Source organism: Sinohyriopsis cumingii, chromosome 12, assembly GCF_028554795.1.
Source record: "Sinohyriopsis cumingii isolate HCF-2022 chromosome 12, ASM2855479v2, whole genome shotgun sequence".
NCBI lineage: Eukaryota > Metazoa > Mollusca > Bivalvia > Unionida > Unionidae > Sinohyriopsis > Sinohyriopsis cumingii.
In genome coordinates this window covers 69,924,895-69,952,169 of record NC_142972.1, presented here as the reverse complement: position 1 = coordinate 69,952,169, position 27,275 = coordinate 69,924,895, and the positions used below count along the sequence as shown (strand labels likewise).

The following is a 27,275-nucleotide window of genomic DNA, read 5'->3' as shown; positions in this document are numbered from 1 at the left end:
ATTATTTAATGCAGCTATCACATATGGTAATCTTGCAACCCATTCACGAGAACTCGTATCTTGAATTACTTCCTTCGCATACTGATATCCAAATAACCGCTCAGCAAGTGTTCAATTAAATCGTTCAACAATTGCCTGATCACGATGAATTGCGGTATGTCCTCGTCTACTCTCGTATCGTGAATTACTTCCTTCGCATACTGATATCCAAATAACCGCTCAGCAAGTGTTCGATTAAATCGTTCAACAATTGCCTGATCACGATGAATTGCTGTATGTCCTCGTCTAATTATGGTATGTTCTTGTCTATTATGTTCGACATTATGTTTTTTCATCAGAGATGATACTGCACCAGGACATTCCTTGCCAGGATCAACCTGTAATAGTTGTGGCCATCGTAAGGGTCCTCGTTGATAAATTCGTTCAAAGCAGCTACAACTTCAGCAGCTGTTTTAGCTGATAATGGCTCTGCTTCCTTATATCTACATGCAAAGTCAACGACAGTCAACGCGTATTTGTATGTTAATTGACGTCTCCCAATTTTTGATAGTATCGTATGGTAAAAATAGAAAATCTGCTTGATGAACTTCCTTAGGAGTGCTGACATCTAAACGTACATGCTGATTTAGTTTAGGTGGTGGTATAACAATTTGCCATATTGCCTGTCGTGCTAACCATTTGCAGCGGCAGAATGCGTTTTTCTCCTGGGTATTTAGCATAAGGAGTTCCTGAAAATTTTGACAGCTTTTGTTGAATTGTCTCCATATTAATGGTTAAAGATGAGCCCAAGTGTGCGGATCTAACACCCACTCTTACTCCATCAAGTCGTTCCCTCGTAATTCTCGCGGAGGTGGAATTGCTGTCATCACAAAGAACTCCATGATAAAACGTCTTAACTACACCACAACATTCAATTTCGACCACACATCGTTTGAACTATTCCAAACCACACTCACACTGAGCAAAGGTCAGTCCATTTTGCTGCTTGAGTGCTTAGAGCTATTATTGCCTTCACTAACTGATGTTATTAATACCTCTCTCTCATCCGGGGAATTCCCATCATTTTTCAAAACTGCCATTCTAAAGCCTCTGCTGAAGAAACCAACACTAGACCATAACGATTTGAAGAACTACCGCCCAGTTTCTAATCTCCCAGTCATATCAAAAATCTTAGAAAAGGTTGTTCTATCCCAGCTTGTATCTCATCTAAATTCAAACAGTCTTTTTAGCAATGTGCAATCTGCATGTCGCCCTTGCCACAGTACTGAAACTACTCTTCTAAAAGTGGTTAATGACATTCTCTCTGCTTTGGATAGCGGAAAGATTACAGTCCTCACCCTCCTTGATGTGTCTGCAGCATTTGACACAATAGACCATGCTATATTACTTCACCGTCTCCAGCATGCATTTGGCATTCATGATACAGCCTTACCGTGGTTCAATTCATACTTGGTCAACAGGACATAAATTGTATCTGCAAATGGGATACACTCCAGCCCAGTTGATCTATGTTGTGGTGTTCCACATTGGTCTGTTCTTGGACCTGTTCTCTTCATTCTGTACACTCAGTCGCTCTCAAGTGTCATAGAGCATCATCCAGTGTCTCTCCAATTGTACGCTGATGACACCAAAATGTACAAATCTAGCCATCCAACTGAAGTTGATGCTACCATCCAAGGTATAGAGAAGTGCATTTCTGATGTGAAATCATGGATGACATGTAACAAGCTGCAGATGAATGATGATAAAACTGAGGCCATTCTGATCACAGCAAAAAGACTTTCTCATTCACATCCTTGACCTCAAACAATAAATATCAGCAAGGCCAACATTAAATTCACACAATCAGTACGAAACCTAGGTGTTACTCTGGACAGTACTCTCACATTGCACCAACATGTCATGTACATATGCAAGGCTGCATATCTTGAGTTGAGACGCATCAGCTCAGTTCGCAAATATCTTTCAGTTGATGCCACTAAAACACTTGTGTGTTCATTAGTACTTTCAAGACTGGACTATTGGAACTCAGTTCTGTCTGGTTCATCTCAATATCTACTCCAGAAACTTCAAAAAGTTCAAAACACAGCTGCTCGGATCATACTTAGAGTATAACGATCAGAGCACACCTCCCCGCTGCTCTGTACCCTAAACTGGCTATCCATTCGATCCAGAACCAAACACAAAATTTGTTCTCTGTGCTACGTTTCACTGTCGGACTCTAGTACAACATACCTATCCGACCTCACCCATGTGTACACACCAGCAAGATACTTACGTTCCTCTTCTGACAATCGTATACTCATTATTCCCACTATGAAAACAAAGTCATATGGACACCGTTCTTTTGCATACCAGGGCCCAGCAACGTGGAATGTATTGCCCACTGAACTTAGACACAAAGACACAGTGATCACATTCAAGAGGGCTCTCAAAACTCACTTATTTCGACTGCAAGAACAAACTTAAAGACCTAATAATGTTTCCTACTTGAAATAATCTCAGCATGTTTTTGATTTTTTAATGTTTTTCTAATTTCACGGTGTTTGTTTTTGTAATAATATTATTATATGTTTTTTATCTTATAGGTGTTGTCTAATGCTGTAAAGCACTTAGGGCTTCTAAAGATTAGGCGCTATACAAAGTCCTCATTATTATTATTTATTATTATCCTTACGTTGAATTTTAGGTAAAAACGAAAAAAATATTCTGTTACTTATTGCACATTTTCTACCATATTCTATTTTTTCCATTTTTTTGTTGTAACAGTAGCCAAATCAGTGGTTGGAGTTTTAACTCTACAACGTAAACAATATAGATTCACGTATATTTATAATATGGATGTAATTGATTCTCAGCGACACGAAAGCAAGAGCCAGTAAAACATATTTCAGCATTACCTTATTCTATCAGAATGATTATAATAGGTCCATCTGGGTCCGGTAAAACGCAATGACTGCTTAATCTTATAATGAGATGGTTAAAGTGGGACAAGTTGTATTTAGTTGCACCATTAGTCGATGATAAGAGATGTTATGATGTACTTAAAGATTTTAATGAAAATGCAAAATTGTTAAATGAAGATGGTGACGACATTATCAATTTTATAACCGATATTGATGAAGCGCTGAGTGTTGACAATTGATGAATTAGATTGATTTGATAATAATCTCGTAGTATACGGTGATGTGATGCTGGATAAACAATCAAGTCCAGCTAGAATATTTTCCAGAGGCAGACATAAAAATACGGATAAAATTTATGTCACTCAACGATATACACAAATACCTAAAGTGATCAGAGATAAATGTAACATTTTAGTTGTATTTAACGGAGTTGATACACATACTCTGAGAAATATTCATCAGTGCAGACTATGTACACACACACACACACACACACACGGCATGAATGTCTTTCGTATCGTCAATCTGTGACATAAACACGATCAATACATGAAAGGTGCGTGATTATTGGAATTTAAGCCGATACATTATACTGACTCAAAAGCACACACTAAATATGTCTGTATTTATCGCTAAAAGTAGGCACAAAATCTTAATATATATTATGGTATATTAGGATATAGATGGTGTATACATACATACATACATCCATACATCCATTCATACATACATACATACATACATACATGCATTCTCTAACGCATGATCGGTACCATGTACTGTATTCTCAAATAACGCTAAATACAATGGTTATGAAAGCAAAATGTGTTAACGCATACATGTACAGTATTAATTTATGTGTGCTTTTGGTGTTCATCAATTAATAACTTGTGGTCCCTATGGTCACTGAGATTTTCTCCTGTCGCTGATTCGCAAACATTTTTAGACATTACTTTCTTCGAATCTTTTGCACTGCATCATAACACAACGGAAGCCAATCTGTTTAAACAGGTGAATTATCTCATCTTCAAACTGTGCAATTGATTCATCTAAATTGATTTAGATAATCTTAAACTGAAACTTCAAAATCACTATGACGATAAAATAATCAATTTGTCAGGAATGATTCATTGACAGGCATCATATATATGTGTGTGTGTGTGTGTGTGTGTGTGTGTGTGTGTGTGTGTGTGTGTTTAGCAATAGCTCCAAAACGACAAGCTCAATATTCTAACAGCAGTAGGCCACATCCAAGCCAGTAAACTGAGCGTTAGATACTAGTTGTACGTCTTTAAAAATTCTTAGAGCTGCACGAGTACTATTGTGAAACAGCCTTTTATTGTCACACTTACAGCAGCAGTTCTGATAGGTCATAGGCAACTGTAAGATTCCTTCATATTTGACCAGTTACACATTTCAATGTACAATTAAACAGAAGGTTAAAATTGTTAATAATGCTTTACAACAAGTAATCTATAATCTGAGGCAAATATGTCATAAATGCCTGACTAAATTAGAAAGGAAAATATTTTTGATATCCGAGATGAGTTATGTGAGGAAAAAATCTCTTTAGATCGTCAATGTTTAACAGCGACCAGGAAAACCTAGCATCTACCTTAGAAGAGAGCACACCTTTTCATGATAACATTGCTCAAGTAAACGCTTCATAAATCTAATGATTCCTATGTCAAATTATTCAGCGATTTCAGATATAAATCTATTTTCTGAGCATATTTTTCAAATAGAACCAATATTAATATTTGACATATACAGATTCCCAGTCGTGGCTATCATATCGTAAATAGCAAACTATTAATATTCTAAGCAGGATAGATAGAAACGTCAAAAGTGTAAAGCTCCAAAAATTGCATTCCATAAATGGGTATCTACTTCATTACCAAACAAATCCTACCCAGGCCGACCGCATTATCTGTTCTATCATTGCATTTCAAAATACAAGAATGCTTCATGACCAAAACATTCGGTAAATTAGAAAATATTGAAACATTATGTAAAATAAAGGTAAGACATAATCCACGAAACTTTCATTTAAATAAGGCTTCTATTCTTCACACACAGGCGCGCAAAAAGTACATCCATATATTTCCGGAATTTCTCACCATACCAATTCCCCATCAACTCACACATAATGGCTAAAAATGACAGTACTCCATAGTGACTCATCAAACACTCAGTATTACTTTAACTGGTATAGTTGTGACTAATACAACGAAAAAGCTGGTGGCGATATAGCTGGAAATAACCGTCTCAATGTTATTCCTTTATTGCCAACACTTTTACGTGTTACTTTCGCCATCTTGAATTTTTCCACTTTTATCAGCCATTCATCTGTGCGTGCCTGACCTCGGGAGCGGAACATTATGGGAGGCCAAGGTAGCACGCTATCAATATCATAACTAAATTAAAAAAGAAAAGCCGCTGCATATAACGGCTTGTTGTATTTCTATTAATATTTCATGCGTGGAATTCAATAGTGTTGGGAAACTCAAGATAAACTCGTGCCTTACATGTCCAATACAGACAAATAAATATACGTCATACAAAATATTACGTGAAAATTCCATTGAAAATAAATATCATTTTTCCGTAGAGTTGTACTGAAATTGCCTTATCGGAGCATCATAGGACGCTAAGGTACTAGGCTAAGAAGAATTTGTATTTTGAGCTCCAGGCTGTGACATTGTATGACTGTTAGAAAATGAGGCAAATAACACCAAAATTGAACAATTTTATGAACAAAATTCCTAACTGATCGATGTTGTGTTTATTGTGAGTTTGATAACTTAAAATATAATGTAAAAAATGTTTTAAAATTGTTTCTTTTCTTCAAATCCATCTTGGCTATTTCCTTGTCCGCTTTCCGACAAACATCGCCTCCAGACGGAGACACTATTTTAAGTTCATCATACAGAGGATGTGTATAACGGTACCTGAGACGAAACCAGTCAGAAGAAAGTGCGTGTGATTGCCTTGATAAAATTGTCAACTGTAATGCAGTGACGTATTTACATTTGATGTTAGAAAGTTGTAGTAGCTTTGGATTTTGCTACTCTTTAATGAGAAATTTAACAAATCTGAATTACAATGGACCCTTTTCACAATACCCTTTACGGACAAGTTGCCGCTCCTGATATCGGACGCTAAAACTCAAAACGGGACTATCACTGCTTGATGAATGTTCTATATATTTACTTGGAAGTGGAGATCGGAGTTGGAAAGTCTGAATAATATCATGAAATCGTGTACATGTACTTTAATGTTGATAAAAAATATGAGCATTCAAAATAATAATAATAATAATGATAATAATAATAATAAATAATAACAATAATATTCATGCAAGGGCGATCGCAGAATTATTTTTTGGGTGAGGAGGCAAACTTATAGTGATCAGCAATTAAGTTTTACGGATGTAGGCCAAATCTTCTTTCGCGATGAAATCCAGGGGGTGGGGACAATTTCCCCTTTTTGCGGGCGTCAATGCTATTTCCCCCAGTAGATTTATAAAAAATAACATACATAGACAAGCAAAATAAAAATATCTCATTGAAATTGATTTTGTACTGAAAAAAATTTTTAAGAATGTATTTTATCTTCTTTTGCACCAAGCCAATTAAACAAGCTCTTTGAAGCTTTAGTAATATGCATCAAATCATCTTTTACAGGTATATACAGTTTATCTATCAAGCGTGTTTAGTGGCATATACAATTTAGCTATTAATGCATGTTTAGAGGTATAGACAGTTTTGCTATCAAAGCAATGTTTCAGGTATGGAATTTAAATAAACTTTAACTAAATGCAGTGGGAAAAAAAAAACACTTCTTGCAAATTCAGAAGACAGCAGACCTCACCTCCCACCCTTTCTGTTGAACTTAAATTAATATCCAATTTCCCCTTAGTACCGCTGGACTAAGACCAACTTTCGTCTTTAGTGATATCTACTAGTCTCCAATGTAATAATGTTAGTTTAAAAACCCTGCAAATGTCTACATAAACCGATTTTCAGTATCCTGGATCTAAGTCTGACAATCATCTAAACAATTTTAATTTTAAAAAAAAAATTTCCTATAGTTTTGATATTTAAATTTTGAAACAGTATTCGATTGTTTTTTGGTATTTTAATTAACTTAACATTATTGGATAGTTTCGGTATAATATTATTCTATTGTATTGCTAGTTAAGTTAAAGAAACTAAAATATTCTATAGCTTTGATCGTTTAATTTAAAGTCAATTTATTCAATTTATTTTATTATTTTAATTTAAAATAAAATCATTCTTTTTTACAACTATGATGCATACTTTTCCTGCAAATTAGGGGGTACGTACGCGACACTATCATAGCCATTTGTCTGCTGACGCTAAACAGATTGAAGTTTTCTTTTAATTCTTTGACGTTTTAAACAATGTAAATCCTCCAGGCTAAGTTCTGACATTTTGATTGTTCTCTTACCAGTGAATGCATCGTTTTGGAAGTTCGAGATTTTGCGAGATAACCCGAGGGCGTTATTTTAAGGTATTCTGAATCTGGTCTTATTAGGATCTACCAATATATATTTACCATCCCATGAGAGCATTAAAGCAAGGAGTTCCATGGTGTAGTGGTTATCACGTCTGCTTTACACGCAGAAGGTCCTGGGTTCAATCCCCAGTGGAACTATATTGTACTTTTGATGCGTAGGTCACATATTAATAATAACAATAAACAACTTATTTTCAAACAACGACAGCAGAATTTATTATTTTATTATACTTAGAAACGTTAAACAACAAGAAATAAAAACACAACGTTGATTTATTTATTTATTTATTTATTATTTAGTATGCATTAATTATTAATCATTATCTGAAAACTGTTTATTATGTATTTATTCATGATAAATTTATAAATGTTTAATGTATTATTTATTTGTTATTTAGTTTTAATTTTTTATTTATTATTGATATATTATTTATTTAAATATCTATTTATGTACGTGTTTTATTTATTAATAATTCATTTATTTTTTTATTATTTATTTATCTATTTATTTATTTTTTTCATTTATTCTCATTTAGTTTCTTTTATTCTTATTTCATTTCTTCTCGTTTCATAACAATCTCATTGGGGATCAGAGATCTTTCAATCTCATCAAAATGGGATAATCTATACATAGACATAGATATGCTAATATATATGCACAGTGGAACCCCTCAACACCGAAACCCCTTTGGACATCCTCCCCAATTTTTCCGTTCATATAAGTATTAGGTTTACTGACGATATTGCAAATATACGTGCAATTGTGGAGAGAGAGAGAGAGAGAGAGAGAGAGAGAGAGAGAGAGAGAGAGAGAAAGAGAGAGAGAGAGAGAGAGAGAGAGAGAGAGAGAGAGAGATGTTCATACAGAAATACAGTGTTCTTCACTTAAAACATCGGAATAATGAGATACTTTTTAACTTTAATACAAGTCCTTTAAAAATACGAATGATACCCTACAACGTATAAATAAATACTCGGTATATTTAATATTGTTCACAGTTCAAGGTCTTCGTTTCAGAAATGTATGGAGCATTGTCTAGTTTGTTTCTTAGATATTTCTATAACTAATATGGTTGTATTAACAACTCCATCTCTTATACTGAAACCATTATGTTCATCCTTCGCACCTACGGAAATTTTTAATCTCTGTACAAGAACTAAAACTCCAGGTTTTGTCATTGAGTGAATCTGACTTTTAGGATATTGTTGTGTCAGTCTCCGTCGGCAAAGCATTGAAAGCGAGGCCACATGCCTAGTTTTAAATTAAGCTTCGGTTTATGGGGGTTTTTAAGCGTAAAATTGAAATTTGGGATAGAAGTTTGTTCGATATTCGAAGTTGAGGAGTTTCAGTAGAACGACAACAAAAAACACAACCTCCTCAGCAAACACCTGGAGCTTATAGAAATATATTTGTTAAAGATCATTATAAATTACTCAATGATCGAGGAGAGTCAGCAGGTATTGTTGATTTTTTTTAAAAAGGAGCGAAATTCGTGTATTAAGATTCTGTTGAACGGGTAAAACCTGAAAAATGGATTGCTACAGTATATGCCGCCCACAGAAATCGATATTCTTTAGATACTACTAGTCAGGATTTAATGACTTTAAACGAGAAGCAATGATACATAGAGATGAACTATATGAAAAACTAGCTAAAGAAGCAAATGTGACCGTTGAAGAAGCTAAACAGCGACTTAATGACCCTGGTGAAATTAACGAACCTAAGTCAGGCGCTACAGGAAGTGGTTTTTCTACTCAAGGAAGCGGTCTTTTTGCTTGTCCTAACAGTGTTCTTTCTGACGTAGATAGATTAGAAGTTCTGATCGGAAGAAAACGAGCAGGAAACAATGCGCCGGAAATAATTAATGAAATTTCTGATATTTGTCGAAGATTATTTACAGGCAGTATTATTGATCACAAAATTTATCGTTATCTTATTGATGAAATTGCTGATGATTATCACAGCGACTAAAATACAACTAATTAGTCAGTATGTAACTTAGAAATGATTATACATCATGCTCAACGTGGACCTGTAATGGTCAGGGTAGTGAACTCACTAGTACCAACTCACAAAGCGATTCATGGAGATACACTCGGTGATAATGTTATGAGTTTATTCAAAAGGATAGCTCCAAAGGTAATACCGATTGCAAAACAATTAGGAATGAAGGCTATTGATGCTGTTCGTGCACTTGTAATAAAGGCAACTGATGATGATGCAATTTGGCGACCTGCTGGTGATGCTGTTAAAGTAATACTAACAAAGCTTCGTTGTGGATGCCAATAATGACTCCAACGATTGCCGAAGAACAAAAACTACTTTCTTTGATGGATTCAGGTGGTCAATCATTACTATCATGGTTGACAGTGACCACAGACAGTGTTCAAACTAGTGTTAGTGGTTTATTTACATGGCACATAGTATCACAGCAGGGTGTTTCCGCACCACGACATATATTTGTTGCTTTTCAAGATTTTGAGCGAATAAATTCACAAACACGTGGCCATATGATATTGACAAACTTGGAGTTAATGAAGTTTCTTTTACGGATAAACGGACATCAAGAATCAGCTGAGGATATATTGTCAAATTTTCATCAAACTGATGTAGCTCGTGCATATCATCATCTGATGACATTTATGGGACGTGATCAAAACATAGACACAGGGTTGCAAATATCACAATTAGATTTTACGACGCTGTATCCGATTTATTACTTTTCCCTGGATCATCTTGATTTATCTAGACAATCTGTGGTTGATACTCACTTTCAAGCTCAAGTAACATCTTGTTGCTGTAGTTGGTCCACCAATTTTTCATGAAGCTTACAGAGCAATTGCAGTTATTCTTTCAGATAAAGCAATCTTCCTTGAAGGTGCTGGTGGAAGAATGCGACTGATTGATGCACCAGTAGAAAACATGTAATGAAATTGCTCACCATATTTTAAAAGTTTCGTATAGTCACGTAAATGTTACTGGTTTCCGGTCAGGTGAAACAATTACAATCAAAACTCGCAAATAAATGCAGAATAGAAATATCACTGAAATAAGATCAAACTTCTAGTGGTGGTCCAAACAAATTATCATTAACCAAGACTCAACTCAAACATATTAATTAGGCCTTAGAATAAAAAAAGTTCAATTTCATCTTTCTCCGAACGCTAGTAAAGACTCGATTAAAGCAGGTGGTATATTTCCACTTCTTGGAGCTATACCAGGTTTAATAGCCTCTCAAGCTCCACCCATCGCAAAAACAGTTGCATTCGGCGTTTTAAACGGTACTGCCGGAAAAATTGTCAGTATGCTTGTTGACAAAATGGCAGGAAAGGGATGCAAAAAGGGAAAGGGTCTAAGATTACCGGGAACCCCTTATCGGTACGGAATAGGTATGAGACTTCCAGGAACACTTTGCTAATTCTTCCAATGCCTAACTTTGATTAATTTGATGCTGCTAAAAATTAAATATATAAAATTTCGGAGGTGTTTTTATGCGTGATCAGTTACCAAAACAACCAAACAATTTTGAAACAGGTATTATTAATCTTGATGATAATTAAGGGTCTGGTACTCATTGGATGGCATACGCAATTGATCCACGTGGAATCGTTTATTTCGATTCGTATGGGTTGGCTCCACCAAATGAATTTTTAAAATATATAAACACAATAAAACACTCTACTCTGGTATTCAACATTACCAATACAAACACTAACTGATCCACCGATATGTCGTCGTGAACTAATTAATGTACTTTACGCTATATCAAAATTTTCCAATGCATAACATCATAAAGTCGTGCATAATTTTACAAGTAACCGCGTCGTTTGAAACGGATCTCAAAGTAAAATGGTTGATTTTTATGGAAGACCTTCTCTTAGTGGCACCACTAAGGGCAAGAAAAAAAAAAGATGTTATTGATTTGTCAAATTACGCGACTAAAGATAAACTTGGCGATATTATGAACCTCTCTGGAGTTGACCGATGTGAAGTTGTTATTTTTCAGGATAAATACGGTGTTTTAAAGCGAGCAACATCAAATGGAATGAGATAGTTCGTAGAGTTCTCGGTGCTACTAGGAATAACATTTACTGACGGTGGTAGAATCAGAGACTCAAATATATCATTCGCAACTACTAGAAATGAAATTGCATGAAGCGTTTCTAATCGTTCGCGGAACACCGGTGATACAATGACAGGCGAACTCATCATGAATGTTTAAAGAGATCCAACATCTGATGAAGATGCTGCAACAAAAGATATGTAGAGACAGTAGATACTAAATTATGCACGCTACGAGCTGATTATGATTCTCACGTAAGCGCGTTTACTAGTACTTCGTAGAAACTGTCAAAAACGTAATGAAATCGCAGATGATTTATTTGGCACCCAGTTGACTGTTAACGTAAAACTCGTTCATATTAACGCAAAACTTGGCGACATTAAAACAGCTATATCAGATATTGAAACTATCAGACACAGACTAGAAAATGTTACAATTGGGATTCCTGAGATCGTTAAAAAAATTAATCTAATTAAAATCCTCCACGGGCAGATTACCAACATAGTATACACGGTGTCATCAAGATTCTCAACATGGTCACAGCAAAATAACGATCCCAAACGTACTGTAGCAGTCACTGGTGTGTATAGACTGTCTGTGTTCAGCGCTGCAAAATTTCAGATATTTACTACGTAACCCTGGCGTCATTCAACCGAAACTTTTTCTGGAGTTGTGTCTATTATCTTAAATAAAGGAGACGAAGAAACCTTTATACTGGAAGCATCTGATAAAAACGTAACCGCAACGTCTTACTGGTGGTGACTGGAATTTGTGGCTGAAACACCTCAATTGGTTACTATATAAAGTATAATGAGCATTTCAATCAACATTCAAAAATTCAGGTACAATCAAGCACGTGAATGGCAAACAAAATTGAAAAATATCGTTGACGAGAATGTAGTGAAAATAAATAAAAAATATCGCAGACGCGTAGTTATTGTTGATATAATTTTTTATTCAGCGTCTGCTTTTATTGCTGGAACGGCGTGTTATTATCGACAATAACAATTATGGCACCAGCAGTTGTAACAATTTGTGTTTCAACTGCAACGACTATTGCCGGTATTCTTAATATCGTTGCCAAAAAACATATGCACGTGCACGAATGCAGAATTACATGATTATATAATAAAATTACATACAGCAACGCTAGCATACTCCAAATTATCCTCTTTATTATCAACGAGCCTTAGTGATGGAAAAATATCAGATTTTGAGTTCACGGAGATGATCAAAATCTACAAGAAGCAACGACAGTGATTGATTTAGAAAATCAGGATTTAAATAACAATGTCAATTCCACTGACATCGCCAAGCGAGCTACTACAACAAATCGTAACGAATACGACTCCGTCAAAAACATCAATGATATCGGTAAGCTCAACTAATGCAGAATTTAGTATTAATATTTCAACTGCGATTCCAGTAAAAGAAATCGCACTAGCACAATTACGAGTATATTATTACAGCTGACCAAACAACAGATTAAAATCATTTGGTACATTACAGGCGAATAATTCACTAGTATTTGTAAATAAAAATAAAGATGATGGAACACCTGAATGGAATGTTGTTTCTATTCATACAGGAAGTTATCAAATCGAACAAATCAAAGATGAATTTCAACGCAGAATCAAATCAGTAACCGAAAGAGAATCGAAAATAGCTATTTCAGATCACGAACCAACACTATCGGCTACGATAGAGATAAATTCTCCAGATTACATCGTTGATATTTATCAATCATCAATCAGAAATGTTTTAGGATGGCCTGAAATCCCACCAAAATATGAAGGACCACTAGAACCAGCGCGGGCTGATGTTTTCACCGACGAAGAGAAATACATAACGGAACCAGAATATCAGAGAAAATATCCGTGGATATATTGGGGGAGTAACTTTCCTACAATAATAGGTGATTTATATACCCATGATGATACATTAAATCCGATTGTCCATGAACAATTGATCAAGTCATGTTTCGATCCCATTAACTCTGAGTTTAGACGATCATTCAACCAATTACACAATGTATTTTCTGGCGTTACACAATACTACAACGATGATATAAAACAACAGATTATTACAACGATACAACATCTGAATCAGGTTATATCAGATTTGGATTATATGAATAAAAGTATCACTAGGAATAGGAATCGCCTTGGTAGTGGATTTGTTGATTAGCATGGACGACCCCGTACAATAACCCTTAAACAGCTGTTTCTAAGACAAGAGAGAAGAACAATTACCAACGTTTGTGATACCAGAATTTAGAACTGACGAGCTAAATAAATCACTCAATGATCTTATTAATGAAACCTTTCCCAAAATACTCGAGTCATGGAGAAAAATAGCACCACCTCCAACTATTCCTAAACACAATACTAATCCGTACGGTGAAGGTCGTCTTATTTCACCAGGAATCGTTAATAAAACTTCAACTATTGCAGTCAATCTTGTATGCGATGTAATTGTGGCAACTTTGAAATAAATCAGGCTCAGCAAGGATATATTTTATATAAATTTACACCGCAAGTACCTCCTGGATATTTGATTGTACAAGAACCTATTAATCCTGTTTATCTACGATGTCATAATCCGTTACTATCAAGAATAAATGTCAAAGTTACTGACACTTAAATGATTTAAGAAATGAAAATCTGTATTTAAATTTATACGTAAGATCTTAACGAGATATTTTTGCAGAGTGTTTTACAGTTAATCAAGAGGTACATTATATAATGTACCAGCACGTGAGTTTTTTTATACACAGCAAGGGGGAGGTACTTGAAAATGTCATCAGAACAATAATGACACAGGCTCCGGTCAGCTCAGAACAATTTTAGTGTTAATATAGTTATTGATGAATACGTCAACGAAGACTTTTTATTGACGCAGGAACAATTAAATCAACTACGGCGAGAACATATTTATATGATCACATGTGATAGAGGTCAGATTCTGAATTATGCACATTCCTGTATTAAATTTGATCAGCATAAAATATCTTGTCTAATTCTGAACAAAAAACCTGATTTGGTATATTTTAAAAAAATAAAACATATATTATAACATAATTTTTAAAAAATATTGATTCTCACTAGTTTTCATTCATCGCTACTTTCACTTTTACTCTCGCTTTCATAAGTGACAGCAGTTTCGTTTTCACGATCTGATATAATCTTTTTTAATTGTCTTACGCATGTATTGATGATTTTTTGTTTCATATTCGTTAGATAATTTTGATCTAATGTTGTCAATCGCGATAGAAAGTGGTATGAATGTTTCCACTTCTATATCTTTCACTGCTGATAAAGATTGTAACATGATCTGCTGGATCGTTTTAATCAATCGATATTCGGTCGATAATGTGTATCCACTTTCAAACTACGATTTCATAATGATTCAAAATCAGACATAATTTTTTCAGGATCAAGTTGAATCTTTATACCGTCTTTTTCTAATTCTTTTTTTGTAGAAATAATATCATTAATATTTTCAAAATTCATTTTATTATATATATCATAAAATATATATTTAAATTATATTCCTCAACCAGGACGATATAGTACAATTATGTAATATAGTGCAAACACAACATCTTGACTACTGAATAAATGTTTTACTTAACCTGTTGTCTCCAATACAGCTGCAGTCGGACTGGGGATATAGATATTCTGGCTTCTTTTATAGTCAAACATTCTGGGAAAACCCATAAGTCCAGAATATTCGGGAGAATCATGTGATCAAATCATTCTGGAAAACCCGTCTGGGAAAACCCACAAGTCCAGAACATTCTAGAGAATCATCTGATTAAGTCGTTCTGGGATATTGGGTTCTCCCAAAATGTTTGGCTATAAAAGTCTCTCTGTCAGACTGGAAATTTGCATTTTGAAGTGGACAGGAGGTAAGTGAAATATTTTCTTAAATTACGTGTGTTAATTGTTACGCACATAGTGAAATTATTGCATGTTTACAGATCGAAAAATAACTTACATGTATCGCCTTGATTTCGTTGTAAGTTAGAAATCATAAATATCCCTTTACTAATTTGAACTGTTATATAATTATGTTACTTCACTGATATTAATTATGACACAGATGGTTAATTAATTACCATGACAAAATGAATTTAGATCTACGCAGAAATATCTACTACAAAGTTATTTATCTTCCTTCAGGTCATGGACCTTAAGAAAGGAAGGAGCAGTACTATATGAATAGGGATTTTGAGCGCATTTTCATACCGAGGGTCTCAGAGTAACATTATAATAATTATTTTAACAATGGTTATGATGATACCAAAAAACAAATAAAATAAAAAATAGTTTAGTAAATATAAGGGGCACAACCAGGTAATACCTCTACCAGAGAGAGAGAGAGAGAGAGAGAGAGAGAGAGATTTATCTCTCTTAACAATACTGGGAAATGATTTTATTTTGTTTATATTTCTTAGAGAGAGCAGATCTAGTGATATTATTTGTGACAAAATATACTGCTTTTGATTGAAGATCCAAATATTTGGCAGCTGCATTCATTGATTGAAATATTGTTTCTTAATCAGTCTCTGCATGTGTAGATTTAACGCCCTTTTTCCATTTGTTTACATCTACCAGTGTTTCCAAATTTGCAATTTTGACTCTGCGTGATAGCTCTCAGATTAGTTAAATTATTATCGATTTTTATACCGTTGATATAAGCGATTACAAGACCGTCTTCGAGTACTCCTTTGAAAAGTTCGAATATATATTTATGGCAGAAGTACTATTTCTTCCCATCATTAGGATAACCAGTATTAATGAGAATACCAACTGGTATTTTTCGTCGACAGTGTCTGATTATACCATCACGATTTGCTTCATAATTTTTAATAATGGTGTGTTTAGCAAAGTCTTGCCTTGGATGATTGACAAAGTCTTTTTGGTTCATTTTTATATAATACCATTTGTTTAAATAATAATTTGGCTAAATCATTACTTTGAGAATCTTATCAGATAATCTTCTATATTTTATAACCCTGTCACTGTCATTAATATTTTTTTATCATAATATCTTTTCAGATCTCTGTATTGTTTACCATCACATTGCAAAGACAATTGCGTTTTTCCTCTAAATCCAACATTGCATTTCAAACACGATTTTGGACCTAGACTTCCATTACGAACGCTTTGCAAATCATGTCCGCAGAATTCGTTTACGCAAGCTTTGTTACAAGGAGTCAAGGAAACTATCATTAAAAATGGATGAATTTGAGAGAGTATCTACGATTAAGCCATCTAAAGATAAATTTAATCTTGACAGAATATCCCCTGACATACCGATAAAAGCTTAGGTTGATCCGAAGAATAAAACCTTGATTAATGAAATTCACGACGCCAAGATTTTTTTTTTAGCAAAGATGGCGCATCTCATGTGTGGTCAACATTTAAAATCACAGATGGTGTCGATGCTAAGATGAACGACAAACGAGCTGCAACTATCATTAATTATCTCCACAATCGAAAATAGTTTTTGAAAGTAAAATTTGTTGTATTAGCAGAAACAGACAATTGGATTATTCGTGACAAATATGATCCTGTCCTTCATAATGAAAAAATTGCCATACTGAGTAAAAATTCCAAACCAAGAATGTTGACTGGTATTGACAAACTGTATTATGAAAGAGCGTATCCTGTAACTGCAGTTATTTATGGAATTTATCCGATAAATGATAACCCCAGCGTTAATACTCTAATAATTTTCAAGACTGAAATGTGTAACCGAACGAGTAACGGAACATTTTACCGTTTCGACTCGTGGAAACGGACCAATGGATAAAAGACGTAAAATAATAAATGAGTGGGGAGAAATAGTTCAAGATATCGGAGCGTCCGTCAAAGATGTCGCTGAGCTAGAAAAGAAACTAATATTCCCAGGAAGACTAAAATCTATGACCGCAGAGATTTTGTACGAATCAAAATATAAATCAAAAGGAGCTTCGATTGAAATTATTGATCATAATGCGCATGCGTGGACTAATGAGTAACAATATTTCCATGAAATCGAATTGTGAAATTTTACCACGGAAATATATTTGATTTTATTAACGAAATAAGTAAAAACGATCCTGTATCAGTGTGGCTATTTCAACGTTCTGATGATGAAAACTATGATCAGTTTGTACGACCTAATGGCGTTATTTATCGTACAGAATCTCTCCACGAAGAAATGAAAAATCTTGCGTTAAATATACCGATGATGCTGAACGATTACTGAGTAATTGTTTTACTGTTTCGTCAGTTGCGGCTCATTTTGCTAGAGAGAAAATTTCGTGGAAACCAACTCGATTTGATTTTCTCAATGATATAATATCGAATTGTGTCGAATACAGAAACGATGGATTGTGGAATAGTTAATATGATCACAGAGATGTTATATCGGTTGATATGATTGCCTGTTATCCCATATATACTTGATCAGACATTAAAGCTATCATCTGCACCGTCAGTGTATGATCCCGTAGCTAGACATAAAACAGTTTATCTTAATGGACCTGGGGTTCTTGTAAAACAACTCGTGTGATTGAACTATTTCGGAATTTTGATATGATCGTTTTAACCCATACACACAGACTTGCAAGGGAAATAAGAGAAAGAAATATTAGATCATGTACTTATCACAGCTTTTCTCGATGGAAAGGAGAAGCATGGACTCCTGATGGAATGGGCGAAAAATACATTCCAAATATTATCGTTTGTGATTAAATATGTACAGTGTCTAAAGAAACATTAAAAACATTTCTTGATTGGTTATTAACAAAAAATACTGCTGTTATAAGGTGTGGCGATCATGGTCAACTGATAACTTGTTTCGGTCCTTGTCAATGATGTTGAAGATGCGCTCAAAATGGAAAAACTATATGGACGCTAGCATACGCAATGACGATTCATTCATCTCAGGGGTTAACCATTTCTGATACGCGAGTTTGGATCGTCGATGATCGTATCGAATTGTCAAATTTAGTTTATCTCACAGTGTCTAGAGTTAGAGAAATATCTTAGTTGCGGACGGTTATTATAGACGTTACAGAAACCACTGGCGATGTTATTGACAAAAATATAATAAGAAAAAAAATAGTTATAAACAGTGTGCAAATAATAAGCGCGAATTTGACCTTAGAACTGAATTTATAATGATGCCGAAACAACAGCAAAATAATCATTGTGCGGGCTGTAATACAATAATGTTGTGGCGATACTCGAGTAATGATCCAAGACAATTTACCGTAGACAGAATTAATAGTAAGTTTGGTCATAAACGCGAAAATGTAAAGCTGACCTGTCTTGAATGTAATCGACGTCAAGGTGATAGTGTACAAAAGTGAATGCGGTGGTAATTGTGTGTCTTCAGGAATTGCTTGTAATTGTTCACTTTCAAATCCACGTTGAGGAGTGGTTGAATCTAATCTGTAGATTGCAGGTCTACCCGTTGATCGTACCACGCTAGATATTTTATGTGTCGTTACACTCAAATAGGATCAGTCGCTCTTATTTACCAACTTCATGTTCACCAGGTTCATATAAACATCTGACAGTAACCTTACCTAATACTGGTTGTTTTGAAAAATCATGTCGTTTTATTGGTATATTTCTCTTTGTAACTGCATTAATAGGTTTCATGGTGGTTGTTCGAATAATTTCACTATTTAATGCAGCTATCACATATGGTAATCTTGCAACCCATTCACGAGAACTCGTATCTTGAATTACTTCCTTCGCATACTGATATCCAAATAACCGCTCAGCAAGTGTTCAATTAAATCGTTCAACAATTGCCTGATCACGATGAATTGCGGTATGTCCTCGTCTACTCTCGTATCGTGAATTACTTCCTTCGCATACTGATATCCAAATAACCGCTCAGCAAGTGTTCGATTAAATCGTTCAACAATTGCCTGATCACGATGAATTGCTGTATGTCCTCGTCTAATTATGGTATGTTCTTGTCTCTTATGTTCGACATTATGTTTTTTCATCAGAGATGATACTGCACCAGGAAATTCCTTGCCAGGGTCAACCTGTAATAATTGTGGCCATCGTAAGGGTCCTCGTTGATAAATTCGTTCAAAGCAGCTACAACTTCAGCAGCTGTTTTAGCTGATAATGGCTCTGTTTCCTTATATCTACATGCAAAGTCAACGACAGTCAACGCGTATTTGTATGTTAATTGACGTCTCCCAATTTTTGATAGTATCGTGTGGTAAAAATAGAATATCTGCTTGATGAATTTCCTTAGGAGTGCTGACATCAAAACGTGCATGCTGATTTAGTTTAGGTGGTGGCATAACAATTTGCCAGATTGCCTGTCGTGCTAACCATTTTGCAGCAGCAGAATGCGTTTTTCTCCTGGGTATTTACCCCAAGGAGTTCCTGAAAATTTTGACAGCTTTTGTTGAATTGTCTCCATATGAATGGTTAAAGATGAGCCCAAGTGTGCGGATCTAACACCCACTCTTACTCCATCAAGTCGTTCCCTCGTAATTCTCGCGGAGGTGGAATTGCTGTCATCACAAAGAACTCCATGATAAAACGTCTTAACTACACCACAACATTCAATTTCGACCACACATCGTTTGAACTAGTCCAAGCCACACTCACACTTGGGCAAAGGTCAGTCCATTTTGCTGCTTGAGTGCTTAGAGCCATTATTGCCTTCACTAACTGATGTTATTAATACCTCTCTCTCATCCGGGGAATTCCCATCATTTTTCAAAACTGCCATTCTAAAGCCTCTGCTGAAGAAACCAACACTAGACCATAACGATTTGAAGAACTACCGCCCAGTTTCTAATCTCCCAGTCATATCAAAAATCTTAGAAAAGGTTGTTCTATCCCAGCTTGTATCTCATCTAAATTCAAACAGTCTTTTTAGTAATGTGCAATCTGCATGTTGCACTTGCCACAGTACTGAAACTACTCTTCTAAAAGTGGTTAATGACATTCTCTCTGCTTTGGATAGCGGAAAGATTACAGTCCTCACCCTCCTTGATTTGTCTGCAGCATTTGACACAATAGACCATGATATATTACTTCACCGTCTCCAGCATGCATTTGGCATTCATGATACAGCCTTACCGTGGTTCAATTCATACTTGGTCAACAGGACACAAATTGTATCTGCAAATGGGATACACTCCAGCCCAGTTGATCTATGTTGTGGTGTTCCACATTGGTCTGTTCTTGGACCTGTTCTCTTCATTCTGTACACTCAGTCGCTCTCAAGTGTCATAGATCATCATCCAGTGTCTCTCCAATTGTACGCTGATGACACCAAAATGTACAAATCTAGCCATCCAACTGAAGTTGATGCTACCATCCAAGGTATAGAGAAGTGCATTTCTGATGTGAAATCATGGATGACATGTAACAAGCTGCAGATGAATGATGATAAAACTGAGGCCATTCTGATCACAACAAAAAGACTTTCTCATTCACATTCTTGACCTCAAACAATAAATATCAGCAAGGCCAACATTAAATTCACACAATCAGTACGAAACCTAGGTGTTACTCTGGACAGTACTCTCACATTGCACCAACATGTCATGAACATATGCAAGGCTGCATATTTTGAGTTGAGACGCATCAGCTCAGTTCGCAAATATCTTTCAGTTGATGCCACTAAAACACTTATGTGTTCATTAGTACTTTCAAAACTGGACAATTGGAACTCAATTCTGTCTGGTTCATCTCAATATCTACTCAAGAAACTTCAAAAAGTTCAAAACACAACTGCTCGGATCATACTTAGAGTATCACGATCAGAGTACACCTCCCCGCTGCTCTGTACCCTAAACTGGCTATCCATTCGATCCAGAACCAAACACAAAATTTGTTCTCTGTGCTACGTTTCACTGTCGGACTCTAGTACAACATACCTATCCGACCTCACCCATGTGTACACACCAGCAAGATACTTACGTTCCTCTTCTGACAATCGTATACTCGTTATTCCCACTATGAAAACAAAGTCATATGGACAGCGTTCTTTTGCATACCAGGGCCCAGCAACGTGGAATGTATTGCCCACTGAACTTAGACACAAAGACACAGTGATCACATTCAAGAGGGCTCTCAAAACTCACTTATTTCGACTGCAAGAACAAACTTAAAGACCTAATAATGTTTCCTACTTGAAATATTCTCAGCATGTTTTTGAGTTTTTAATGTTTTTCTAATTTCACGGTGTTTGTTTTTATAATAATATTATTATATGTTTTTTATCTTATAGGTGTTGTCTAATGTTGTAAAGCGCTTAGAGCTTCTAAAGATTAGGCGCTATACAAAGTCCTCATTATTATTATTTATTATTATCCTTACGTTGAATTTTAGGTAAAAACGAAAAAAATATTCTGTTACTTATTGCACATTTTCTACCATATTCTATTTTTTCCATTTTTTTGTTGTAACAGTGGCCAAATCAGTGGTTGGAGTTTTAACTCTAGAACGTAAACAATATAGATTCACGTATATTTATAATATGGATGTAATTGATTCTCAGCGACACGAAAGCAAGAGCCAGTAAGACATATTTCAGCATTACCTTATTCTATCAGAATGATTATAATAGGTCCATCTGGGTCCGGTAAAACGCAATGACTGCTTAATCTTATAATGAGATGGTTAAAGTGGGACAAGTTGTATTTAGTTGCACCATTAGTCGATGATAAGAGATGTTATGATGTACTTAAAGATTTTAATGAAAATGCAAAATTGTTAAATGAAGATGGTGACGACATTATTAATTTTATAACCGATATTGATGAAGCGCTGAGTGTTGACAACTGATGAATTAGATTGATTTGATAATAATCTCGTAGTATACGGTGATGTGATGCTGGATAAACAATCAAGTCCAGCTAGAATATTTTCCAGAGGCAGACATAAAAATACGGATAAAATTTATGTCACTCAACGATATACACAAATACCTAAAGTGATCAGAGATAAATGTAACATTTTAGTTGTATTTAACGGAGTTGATACACATACTCTGAGAAATATTCATCAGTGCAGACTATGTACACACACACACACACACACACACACACACACACACACGGCATGAATGTCTTTCGTATCGTCAATCTGTGACATAAACACGATCAATACATGAAAGGTGCGTGATTATTGGAATTTAAGCCGATACATTATACTGACTCAAAAGCGCACACTAAATATGTCTGTATTTATCGCTAAAAGTAGGCACGAAATCTTAATATATATTATGGTATATTAGGATATAGATGGTGTATACATACATACATACATAGATACATCCATACATCCATTCATACATACATACATACATACATACATACATACATACATACATACATACATACATGCATTCTCTAACGCATGATCGGTACCATGTACTGTATTCTCAAATAACGCTAAATACAATGGTTATGAAAGCAAAATGTGTTAACGCATACATGTACAGTATTAATTTATGTGTGCTTTTGGTGTTCATCAATTAATAACTTGTGGTCCCTATGGTCACTGAGATTTTCTCCTGTAGCTGATTCGCAAACATTTTTAGAGATTACTTTCTTCGAATCTTTTGCACTGCATCATAACACAATGGAAGCCAATCTGTTTAAACAGGTGAATTATCTCATCTTCAAACTGTGCAATTGATTCATCTAAATTGATTTAGATAATCTTAAACTGAAACTTCAAAATCACTATGACGATAAAATAATCAATTTGTCAGGAATGATTCATTGACAGGCACCATATATGTGTGTGTGTGTGTGTGTGTGTGTGTGTGTGTGTGTGTGTATGTGTGTGTGTGTGTGTGTTTAGCAATAGCTCCAAAACGACAAGCTCAATATTCTAACAGCAATAGGCCACATCCAAGCCAGTAAACTGAGCGTTAGATACTAGTTGTACGTCTTTAAAAATTCTTAGAGCTGCACGAGTACCATTGTGAAACAGCCTTTTATTGTCACACTTACAGCAGCAGTTCTGATAGGTCATAGGCAACTGTAAGATTCCTTCATATTTGACCAGTTACACATTTCAATGTACAATTAAACAGAAGCTTAAAATTGTTAATAATGCTTTACAACAAGTAATCTATAATCTGAGGCAAATATGTCATAAATGCCTGACTAAATTAGAAAGGAAAATATTTTTGATATCCAAGATGAGTTATGTGAGGAAAAAAATCTATTTTGACCGTCAATGTTTAACAGCGACCAGGAAAATCTAGCATCTACCTTAGAAGAGAGCACACCTTTTCATGATAACATTGCTCAAGTAAACGCTTCACAAATCTAATGATTCCTATGTCAAATTATTCAGCGATTTCAGATATAAATCTATTTTCTGAGCATATTTTTCAAATAGAACCAATATTAATATTTGACATATACAGATTCCCAGTCGTGGCTATCATATCGTAAATAGCAAACTATTAATATTCTAAGCAGGATAGATACAAACGTCAAAAGTGTAAAGCTCCAAAAATTGCATTCCATAAATGGGTATCTACTTCATTACCAAACAAATCCTACCCAGGCCGACCCCATTATCTGTTCTAACATTGCATTTCAAAATACAAGAATGCTTCATGACCAAAACATTCGGTAAATTAGAAAATATTGAAACATTATGTAAAATAAAGGTAAGACATAATCCACGAAACTTTCATTTAAATAAGGTTTCTATTCTTCACACACAGGCGCGCAAAAAGTACATCCATATATTTCCGGAATTTCTCACCATACCAATTCCCCATCAACTCACACATAATGGCTAAAAATGACAGTACTCCATAGTGACTCATCAAACACTCAGTATTACTTTAACTGGTATAGTTGTGACTAATACAACGAAAAAGCTGGTGGCGATATAGCTGGAAATAACCGTCTCAATGTTATTCCTTTATTGCCAACACTTTTACGTGTTACTTTCGCCATCTCGAATTTTTCCACTTTTATCAGCCATTCATCTGTACGTGCCTGACCTCGGGAGCGGAACATTATGGGAGGCCAAGGTAGCACGCTATCAATATCATAACTAAATTAAAAAAGAAAAGCCGCTGCATATAACGGCTTGTTGTATTTCTATTAATATTTCATGCATGGAATTCAATAGTGTTGGGAAACTCAAGATAAACTCGTGTCCAATACAGACAAAAAAATATACGTCATACAAAATATTACGTGAAAATTCCATTGAAAATAAATATCATTTTTCCGTAGAGTTGTACTGAAATTGCCTTATCGGAGCATAATAGGACGCTAAGGTACTAGGCTAAGAAGAATTTGTATTTTGAGCTCCAGGCTGTGACATTGTATGACTGTTAGAAAATGAGGCAAATAACACCAAAATTGAGCAATTTTATGAACAAAATTCCTAACTGATCGATGTTGTGTTTATTGTGAGTTTGATAACTTAAAATATAATGTAAAAAATGTTTTAAAATTGTTTCTTTTCTTCAAATCCATCTTGGCTATTTCCTTGTCCGCTTTCCGACAAACATCGCCTCCAGACGGAGACACTATTTTAAGTTCATCATACAGAGGATGTGTATAACGGTACCTGAGACGAAACCAGTCAGAAGAAAGTGCGTGTGATTGCCTTGATAAAATTGTCAACTGTAATGCAGTGACGTATTTACATTTGATGTTAGAAAGTTGTAGTAGCTTTGGATTTTGCTACTCTTTAATGAGAAATTTAACAAATCTGAATTTACAATGGACCCCTTTCACAATACCCTTTACGGACAATTTGCCGCTCCTGATATCGGACGCTAAAACTCAAAACGGGACTATCACTGCTTGATGAATGTTCTATATATTTACTTGGAAGTGGAGATCGGAGTTGGAAAGTCTGAATAATATCATGAAATCGTGTACATGTACTTTAATGTTGATAAAAAATATGAGCATTCAAAATAATAATAATAATAATGATAATAATAATAATAATAATAAATAATAACAATAATATTCATGCAAGGGCGATCGCAGAATTATTTTGTGGGTGAGGAGGCAAACTTATAGTGATCAGCAATTAAGTTTTACGGATGTAGGCCAAATCTTCTTTCGCGATGAAATCCAGGGAGTGGGGACAATTTCCCCTTTTTGCGGGCGTCAATGCTATTTCCCCCAGTAGATTTATAAAAAATAACATACATAGACAAGCAAAATAAAAATATCTCATTAAAATTGATTTTATACTAAAAACATTGTTAAGAATGTATTTTATCTTCTTTTGCACCAAGCCAATTAAACAAGCTCTTTGAAGCTTTAGTAATATGCATCAAATCATCTTTTAGAGGTATATACAGTTTGTCTATCAAGCGTGTTTAGTGGCATATACAATTTAGCTATTAATGCATGTTTAGAGGTATAGACAGTTTTGCTATCAAAGCAATCTTTCAGGTATGGAATTTAAATAAACTTTAACTAAATGCAGTGGGAAAAAAAAACACTTCTTGCAAATTCAGAAGACAGCAGACCTCACCTCCCACCCTTTCTGTTGAACTTAAATTAATATCCAATTTCCCCTTAGTCCCAATGGACTAAGACCAACTTTCGTCCTTAGTGATATCTACTAGTCTCCAATGTAATAATGTTAGTTTAAAAACCCTGAAAATGTCTACATAAACCGATTTTCAGTATCCTGGATCTAAGTCTGACAATTATCTAAACAATTTTAATTTTAAAAAAAAAATTTTCCTATAGTTTTGACATTTAAATTTTAAAACAGTATTCGATTGTTTTTTGGTATTTTAATTAACTTAACATTATTGGATAGTTTCGGTATAATATTATTCTATTGTATTGCTAGTTAATTTAAAGAAACTACAATATTCCCTTGCATTGTTCGTTTAATTTAAAGTCAATTTATTCAATTTATTTTATTATTTTAATTTAAAATAAAATCATTCTTTTTAACAACTATGATGCATACTTTTCCTGCAAATTAGGGTGTACGTACGCGACACTATCATAGCCATTTGTCTGCTGACGCTAAACAGATTGAAGTTTTCTTTTAATTCTTTGACGTTTTAAACAATGTAAATCCTCCAGGCTAAGTTCTGACATTTTGATTGTTCTCTTACCAGTGAATGCATCGTTTTGGAAGTTCGAGATTTTGCGAGATAACCCGAGGGCGTTATTTTAAGGTATTCTGAATCTGGTCTTATTAGGATCTACCAATATATATTTACCATCCCATGAGAGCATTAAAGCAAGGAGTTCCATGGTGTAGTGGTTATCACGTCTGCTTTACACGCAGGAGGTCCTGGGTTCAATCCCCAGTGGAACTACATTGTACTTTTGATGCGTAGGTCACATATTAATAATAACAATAAACGACTTATTTTCAAACAACGACAGCAGAATTTATTATTTTATTATACTTAGAAACGTTAAACAACAAGAAACAAAAAGACAACGTTGATTTATTTATTTATTTATTTATTATTTAGTATGCATTAATTATTAATCCTTATCTGAAAACTGTTTATTATGTATTTATTCATGATAAAAAAATAAATATTTAATGTATTATTTATTTGTTATTTAGTTTTAATTTTTTATTTATTATTGATATATTATTTATTTAAATATCTATTTATGTACGTGTTTTATTTATTAATAATTCATTTATTTATTTATTATTTATTTATCTATTTATTTATTTTTTTCATTTATTCTCATTTAGTTTCTTTTATTCTTATTTCATTTCTTCTCATTTCA

At 34.5% G+C, this 27,275-nt stretch overlaps 2 non-coding genes across 2 annotated transcripts; both read left to right on the top strand.

The window, feature by feature from the left end:
- Positions 1-7,513: 7,513 nt before the first annotated feature.
- Positions 7,514-7,586, top strand: Trnav-uac (transfer RNA valine (anticodon UAC)). Its single transcript has one exon. It is a non-coding gene; the product is annotated as a tRNA-Val (tRNA).
- A 19,183-nt stretch (positions 7,587-26,769) lies between these two features.
- Trnav-uac (transfer RNA valine (anticodon UAC)) lies at positions 26,770-26,842 on the top strand. Its single transcript has one exon. It is a non-coding gene; the product is annotated as a tRNA-Val (tRNA).
- The last annotated feature ends 433 nt before the right edge of the window (positions 26,843-27,275 follow it).